This window comes from Eucyclogobius newberryi, unplaced genomic scaffold (assembly GCF_026437365.1).
Source record: "Eucyclogobius newberryi isolate DKJ021-1_F unplaced genomic scaffold, fEucNew1.0.hap1 SCAF_16, whole genome shotgun sequence".
In the NCBI taxonomy this organism is placed as follows: Eukaryota; Metazoa; Chordata; class Actinopteri; order Gobiiformes; family Gobiidae; genus Eucyclogobius; species Eucyclogobius newberryi.
The window spans coordinates 8,107,827-8,116,595 of record NW_027315790.1 but is presented as its reverse complement, the minus strand read 5'-3'; positions in this window follow the sequence as shown (position 1 = coordinate 8,116,595).

The window sequence follows — 8,769 nt, the reverse complement described above, 5'->3', positions numbered from 1 at the left end:
GATAGACAACAACAGTACATAATCGTTCAAACAATGAATTAATTGTGGTTGTCAGTGTAGGAGGAGGTTTTATTCATCTATAAAGCTAAAGCAGAGAAACTACAGGACAAACAGGAGCTCATTGAGGCAAGTGTCTGCATACTTTTACCTTCTGCAAAAAATGTATCTAAGGAGCAGTGCAAAAACCGCAAATGTTCAAATCATTTATCAATCATGAAGTAAGAGACTGTTACTTTAAACAATATATTACTCAAGTAAGGGTAAAAGTGTGATGTCTGAAAGTTACTCCAAGATGTACAATTGCTTGAAAAAGTAAATGTAAGTAATGCTGCCACCTCTGCTGTTCTGTTCAATGTTTTCTGGAGGGAGGACCTCTGCTTTCAGAAGGCTAAAGGCCGTGGTCTTGCTTTGCCTTTGGAGGGTTACTGTACACTCAATAGGACAGTGATTCTGAGGCTTGTTGCTTAAGATAATGTTCAGTAATAAGTTGTGTTAAGTTTAATTCATAACAATGTTTTTTTAGACTGTCAGAAGTTTTGGACAACCAATCGATGTTCATGTCACCTAAAACAAGTAACTCAGAATGATCAAAAGTGGAGAGCTCCAGCTCACAGACAGTTGCAGACGGGGGATGAGAAAAACCTACGATGGACATTTTCCCTGTATTATTTTTTACCCGAACCCACATCTAGAGCTATGTATTCAAAACTATTTCACTTGGAGACTTTGGAATTTACAGTTGCAGTACACAATTTTATAAATATTGCTACTCCACCTCCTTTACCGGGTCGATCACTACAGAATATATTATAACTGTCCAATGTCAGCATCTGAGATCCTGGAGGTGAACCATGTTTAAGAGAATACAAATATATCCGGATTTGCTTGTTTTGCCCACACTCTAATAAAATCTATTTTTGATTGAAGACTTCAATCATGTGAATAAATAAAACCTTTTTTAATTTAAATGTTGATACATTTAAGTCAGTGTTTAGAACATTATCATATTGAGTATTTGATATGGGGATGCTTTTAGTAGGTATAATGTTGATGAAATATGATTTGTAGTTTTTGTGGTTTGTTTTGACTGTTCCATTTATTATCCACTACACAATTGTCATCTGATTCCTTTCCCATTTACATAGGTCCAATAGAGTGTTTGGCACGTGGAGGTCCTGACACTAATGTTCTCCTTGTAATCCTGACTGGGATCTGAAGAGTTCCATGAGTATTTGAAGTCTCCATACCTGCTTGTCACACATTGACTGCTGCAGATGCAAGAGTGAGGTCGATGTTAAAAGAGAGAAGACAATTTGGATGATGTCAATCAGGTATAAACAGTTCAAGTTGTTTGAAAAAAGCAGCAAAATTGTCCACATATGGAATAAAAAAAATGCCCCCACTCACCCCCACACTACTGTTCTTTCCGACAAGCTGACCGCCATCAAACATTCAGCAGCTACACGTGCGTTTGTTTTTAACGCTGTCTCCACAGATTTCCGTCTCTTCTGAGCCAGTTCGAACACAGTCTTTCTCTGTCATCCCTCAGCCAATTTTTTACGTCGCTGTCCGGATCGTGGAGACACACCGGACACACCGGCATATCAACCACGCATGCGCAGCCAGGGAAACGTTCTCATATCCTGGGAATGTGCCAGAACGAGCCTGCAGGTGTGCACTAGCACGCAGGGAATGATTGACATGTGGGAGAACTACTCAGCTGTCCATGCCACGAGGAAATGAGACTCTGATTGATCGCCAAAAATTACTATTGCAACGACACATCTCAGTAGGGTAAAACTAACCTGTCTCACGGCGTACTTGTGCAGTGGACCCAGAGGTGATGGTGATCTGCTGCCCCTACTCATCTGCCCTGGAGGTGTAAAATATAACTGCCTGGGGCGAGTCCTCACAGCATGACCCGCCCGAAGTCAATGAGCTCTTGATGGGCGTGGCTCCCTGCTGGAACCAGCGGCCTCCCGAGTTCCCGCCAGTAGCCGATTAGGAAGGCCGATGGGTCTCGGGGGCGTTGGTGGTGTAGCTTGCTGTGTCCGCAAGCTGGGCACTGGTAGCGGCAGCGTGGGTCCCACCCAGGACCACCGCCGGATCATAGTTGTCCCGGACTCCACACAGTGCAGATAGTCTTTGCTCCAGCTCGGCCACCCGCTGGCTCAGGCCCCCCCAGCTCTCACAGCCGGATGAAGAGGTGAGCGTCCTAGCTTGATGTAGCCGGTCAGTGTCCAAGTAGTTTAGAATGTTAAAATCCAAACATCCAGTGGTTAAAAGTACCGTGGTTAATCCGGATAAAAACATAATAAAACACCGTCATAGGGTATACTTAACATAAAACGTATCCTTCAAAAGACAGTTTGGGAAGCTCATTCTTACGAGCAACTGAGACGCAGACCGGAAGTGTATATGATTTAATTAAGATATTTAATTTGTCCTTTATGACTGGCTCTAAAAGATCTGACCAGTATTTATGTTTACATGAGATTTTATTACTATTTGAGATAAACAGGTTTTAAGATCTTCATTGGTATTTGACAAACAAGTAGGTAAAACATGTTCAGTGGGAAAATAATTGTTCTTACAAAAGCTTAAATAATAAAATGTTTAAATTGCTCATTGTGTCTTAATTCTTTATTGTATGTATTATATACTTTCTTGGTCATCATATGCATGCTGTGTCAATAGAGAAAATCAATTTTTACCAACTCGCCCGTTATGATCAATCTAAATTGAGCCATTACACAAGTCTCAATCATGTGTTATTAGTTCAATATTTGAATTTATATATATATATATATATATATATATATATATATATATAAGAATGTAAAAAGCCACTATTTGAGGGTGATCAGATTTGTAGGAATGTTGTAATGTTAAACTACACAGAAGACAGAATAGTATACCTCAAATTCAAGTACAGAGCCACATCCTCATAACAATCAGCTGGGAGAACCAATTGGGACTCCACCATCAGAAAATTGCAGAGTTTGTAATGTCTATAGTGCTGCTGGTCCAAACGTGCAGTTATTCAGACATTGCTCCACATCAGTCCTGTCCACTGTTGCATAGAGCTCTGGGAACATGTACATGACTCTGGGTTGTCCATTGGGCACTATCTCATTTTTGGATGGTCTGATATGTGAATCCCAAACACAGACCATGTTGTCGAGTTCATCCTGAAGAGAAAATAGTAACACACACATCCGCGCAAGAGGTACACAGTCATTTAAATATTAGACTCTCACAAGGCGACTTTAAACTCAGGAGCGTGACTTAAAGTGGGACATTCCAGGCAAACATCTCTATGGAGACAAGCATGCAGTAAAAAAAATGTACCATTGTAATATCCTTCTGCTTCTACTTCTGAATTCATGTCATACTTTAAGCCTTTGCATTTTCTACTTCATCTGGAGTTTGCCCTGCTCTAACAGGACTAAATGTAATATTCTTTTGAAATGATCATGGGAAATGCATTTTTAGTCTGCAAGACCTGAAAACACTCACATAATTACAGCTGCATGAGTCTTTGTGCTGCTGAAACGCCATTAAAAATACATCGATGAATCTTCTGCCTCCCAATTAAAATTCATCAAAATGTTGGTTCAAGTTATATGTAGAGCAAAAATGTGATACGATTTTTTTTTAATTAAACACATCATTTTAATTTTTTTCTGACTTTCAGAAGACAACCTCGTAAACAGGATTAATGAAACGGTGGAGAATAAAGAGAACAATAAACAGCACTGATAAAAAATAATATTCTTATTATGCCTATTTTGGTTAACTTAATATTTTCTTGATAATACACTCCATATTGTAAATTTGGGTAACCATCTTTACCATCACCCTTCAAATTGCCTACAAACCATTCCATTGTGTTTTTATCATTGAAACAGCTGCAGAGCCCGCTGTATGAGTCCTCTGCATACAGGACATTTCTTGGGCTCCTTCGTCTCGATTCATTGTTCAGATTGTTCAGCTCTTAAGACACGTCACACCAACGTCATGTGAAGTTTTCACCGAAACATGTCAAGGTAATGACATCATCTCTTACCATTGAGACGAATGAGGGATTACACCGACATCATCTCTTACCATTTGTCTGATATGATAAGACAAGATGAAGACAATCTGTGATAGTCGTTAGTTTTACTGTGACGACAAAAATCTGGAATCAGAGTCGTGAACAGCGCTTATAAAGTCATCTCAGTGAATAATTAGGGTGCTCTGAACGCAGAAAGTGAGTGATACATGTGGACCGCTGCAAAGGGTTTAAAATAAACTAGTTGTCTTCAAGTTTTCCAGACTGTAAAACTCAAGTAAAGCACCTTATATTGTTGATTGAAAATAACTTGTTGTTCCAAGTAAAGGTGGGCAATATGTTGTTTATTGTGGTTATTGTGGTCATTAGCGCAGTGTAGCACTATTTTTCTGGTCCACACATGGCTCGTCAACATTAAAATTATATTAAAATACTAAAGCAAATTTCATAACTAATTTGAAGATGTGGAAAATGAATAAACAAGTATATCATCTTTAAAAGGAAAGATTTACATAGCTGCAAACAGCTGAAAAAATGAACCTGCAAAGTCATATTAAAAAACATATTCCTTGATACGAGTAAAATAAGGATTGTGACATGAAATGTGTATGTTCTGACCTTGAGTTTGTCGGCCATGGCAGCTTTGTTCCTGTAGACTAGGTAACACATTGCAAAGGCTGAAAACATAAGGAGGAGGTGGAATATGTGAGCTTGGAACTCGTGGGCTTTGAACTGAAGAATGAAGTCTAAAGAATAAAGTCTAAAGAATAGTCTGGCGGTAATGCAACGCTTCGATGCCAACCGCCATAAAACATCAACAACAACAACAACACTTGGATACCAGCCGCCATAAAACACCATAGAAGAAAAGAAGAAGAATAAAGTCTGGCGGTAATGTAACATTTGGATACCAGACGCCATAAAACACCATAGAAGAAGAAGAAGACATACGACTACAGTGGATGGCGGTAATTTAACACTTGGAAACCAACTGCCATAAAACCAAAAAAGAAGAAGAATAAAGTCTAAAGTCTAAGACGTACAACTACAGTAGGTGGCGGTAATGTAACACTTGGATAGCAACTGCCATAAAACATCAAAGAAGAAGAAGAAGAAGAAGAGGGAGAAGATTTGTAATTTTTCTGGGCATTTTTAAGGATTGTGTTGTAAAAAAAAAATCAGGTCTTTTAAGCTTAGTTTCTGGTCTTTGTGTACCATGCCCTTTTTAGAGTTTTATATTATTTCTGTGTTGTTTTTTGTTGTTTTTTCCAGTTTATAAGTAATTCATAGTACTTTTAGAAGTTTTTGTAGTTGCAGTTTTCATTCTCAGGAAATATTTGACTTCTATCATTTTTGGTCATTTCTGAGGATTTTCAAATTTATTATCAGCTTGTTTTAGGCTTTAGGGGCCAGACTATGGGGGGCTGTCGTAGTCGCCTCTATAAATGGAAACATTAAATCAACCTTACAATTGTTGACAGACTTGAACATACTTGAATAAAATTATTACTGCGCCCGGATAATTGAATGAACACTGAATTCCATAAAATAGCCTGTAATGTGTGTTTTCTTGTGTTTTCCAGCCTGACAGGATGGGATCGGTATGCTTTCAGCCTCCGGCATCCAAGCGCCATACCACACTCACCCACCACAGCAGTGCAACACAACCCAACTCTATAAACATCTACCCGACTCTGTGTAGGCAACTACCTTCTTACACAGTCCCTGTGACTGGAATGTAAGAATATTCCCCATTGAATTCCTGCCTATTATTCTGAGTCCAGTATGGCCCATCCTCATAGGAGCAAAGGCCCTTTCCTCCTTTCCTCCCCCGTGTTCCTGCCCATGGATCTGCATGGACCAGCACTACTTTGTATTTGATAGAGATGCCGTCCAGTATCACAACGACTCCAAAATCCCTGCCAAAGTGTATACACATGACTCTTAATAATAGGTTTGATTTCAGATTTGCTTAACTCAACCGTCACATCAATTGATAGCCGCCTAAGGGAGCTTTTAGCCAGCGAATCAGCCACAGAGTATCAGACAGAAGATTCTATATAAAACATCCTGTCTGCAATCCGACTTCCCAGAATTAATGCTTTGCAATGCAGAACGGCTTTCAGAGGCCACCACAACGCAGCAAAAACTGTAAAGTAGACTCAGCCCATTCCAAGGTGAAGACAGAAAGGCAATCTGGTAACCTCTTCTTGACCGCCAGCTCCAGGTCAGGCACGAAATAAGCAGCGCCAATACGCCCACTCTAAGGATCCCTAGACCCATCGGGATAAATAAATATATCATCTGAATGCTTATCAATGAGCTCTTGAACAACAAACTGCGGTGCCCTCCCAGTGCCTCCTTTAAGTTTGCGATGCAAGCTAATATCAACAGGAGCTGAAACGAACTTTCAAGGAGCTATAGTAGACAAAGCCACCGAAGGGCTCACACTTAGATCACTAACTGCAGCAAGTCGCCCTTTTGCATTTCCTACCCAGCTAAAACCCAAATTGTCAGCCTCATTCTGTCCCCCATCTTCTCTGTGAAATTCCCTTATTGAGTGTGTGTGCTCTTATGACCTTGCACATTCACCCAGTAAGCCAAATCTTAACCTCCGGAGCCGTAACGGCAATTCTCCCAATCAACCCACATTGCCGAGATAGGGGTGGTCCTAAAAGCCCTACAACAGATACGCAAGGCCTGGGCTTGCTCCGCATCAAGCTTCTTTAAGTTAGTCTCAGCTGCAGACATGTGGGCAATACAGACATAATCAATAGTTTCCCTCATGAATAAATACTCAGCGACCTTCTGTTAGCTCCCCAGTCCTGGCCGGATAGACAACGAAGCAGATTATTCACCTTTTTGCATTTATTACTGTCCTTATCAATGTGCTGTCGCCAACTTAGCCTCTCGTCAAAGATGACTCCCAAGAATCTCACTTCTATGGTGTTTTATGGCGGCTGGTATCCAAGTGTTACATTCTTCTTCTTCTTCTTCTTCTTCTTTGGTGTTTTATGGCGGCTGGTATCCAAGTGTTACATTCTTCTTCTTCTTCTTCTTCTTCTTTGGTGTTTTATGGCGGCTGGTATCCAAGAATTACATTACCGCCAGACTCTTCTTCTATGGTTGTTGTTTTATGGCGGTTGGTATCCAAGTGTTACATTACCCCCCAGATTTTATTCCTTAGACTTTATTCCAGCTGGTACTTCTATGGTACCAGATCTATGGTTTTATGGCGGCTGGTATCCAAGTGTTACATTCTATGTGTCTCTGGTCGTGTACCTGATGATGTCTTCTTCTTCTTCTACTAGAGTGTTTTATCGCGGCTGGTATCAAAGTTGTTGTTGTTGTTTTTGTTGTTGTTTTATGGCGGCGGGCATCCAAGTTTTACATTACCGCGAAACTTAATTCTTCAGACTTGTTGTTGTTGTTTTATGGCAGTGGGCATCCAAGTGTTACATTACCGCCAGACTTTATTCCTTAGACTTTATTCCAGCTGGCCTTCTTCCACACTAGACTTTATCCTTTAGACTTTATTGCTTGAGGAAGTGTCTAGGGAGTAGGAAGTCTGGGAGTCCCTGCTTAGACTGCTCCCCCCGCGATCCGGCCCCGGATAAGCGGAAGAAAATGGAGCTTGAATGGGTAGAAATAGAAAGCGTACTAAAGGCGCTAAATTGGAGTCAGAGTGAAGGAAGTCTACTTTTTGGAGAATCAAGAGTAAAGCTAGGAAGATGAAGAAGAGTCAATTCTGGAATAAAGCCGGTAGAATCTGAAGAATGAAGTCTAAAGATAAGAATAAAGTCTAAAGAATAAAGTTTGGCTTGGATACCAACCGAGAGACGGGAGATGGCGGAGGAGAGTGGATCGGTGGTCGAAGACGTTCTGGACGGCGTGGAGGAGCAGCCTTTTCTGGCTGCACGTGCCCGGAAACGTAAAAAGTCCCTTAGCTCGTCCGAGGGTTCTGGGAATGCGCAGCAGGATGAGGCTGAAGCTATTGATATCCGGGGTGAGAGCAGAGACTGTAAGGTGATCATAAAGCTTGCACAGGATAGTGCATCCTTTAAGGAGTGGAATTCAGTGGCATTGTCAAAGAGGCTAACTGTAGCTGTGGGAGTGATCAAGAGTGCGAGTGTCCTTAGAGATGGCTCGCTGCTGGTCGTGTGCAAGGACGCGGCTCAGCAACGGAAGGCGATTGGAACTAAACGTCTGGGTGGAAAGGACATTCTTGTGTCTGATGCTGAAAGAAACACGGTCAGAGGAGTTATCGTAGGCGTCCCTACGGCGACGTCTGTGGATGAAGTTAAGGAGAATTTGACTGGAGCTAAGGTGCTGGACGCTAGGCGGTTGAAGGTGACCCGGTCTGGGGTAAGATGTGACAGCTTGTCGGTAATGGTAACACTTGAAGGGAGGTGCCTGCCTAGTAAGGTGTTCATTGGGTTCATGTGCCATGACGTTAGGTCATATGTTCCACCGCCCCTGCGTTGCTTTAAGTGCCAGCGCTTTGGGCATATTGCAGCGGTCTGTAGAGGGAGGCAAAGATGTGGTAAATGTGCAGGAGATCACGAGTATGGGAAGTGTGACGTGGGAGCAAAACTGAAGTGCTGTAACTGTGGGGAAGAACATAGCTCTGCCTACGGGGGATGCAGGTTTAGCAAAAGAGCTGCTGAGGTGCATAAAATAAAGGTCTCTCAAGGTATATCCTATGCAGATGC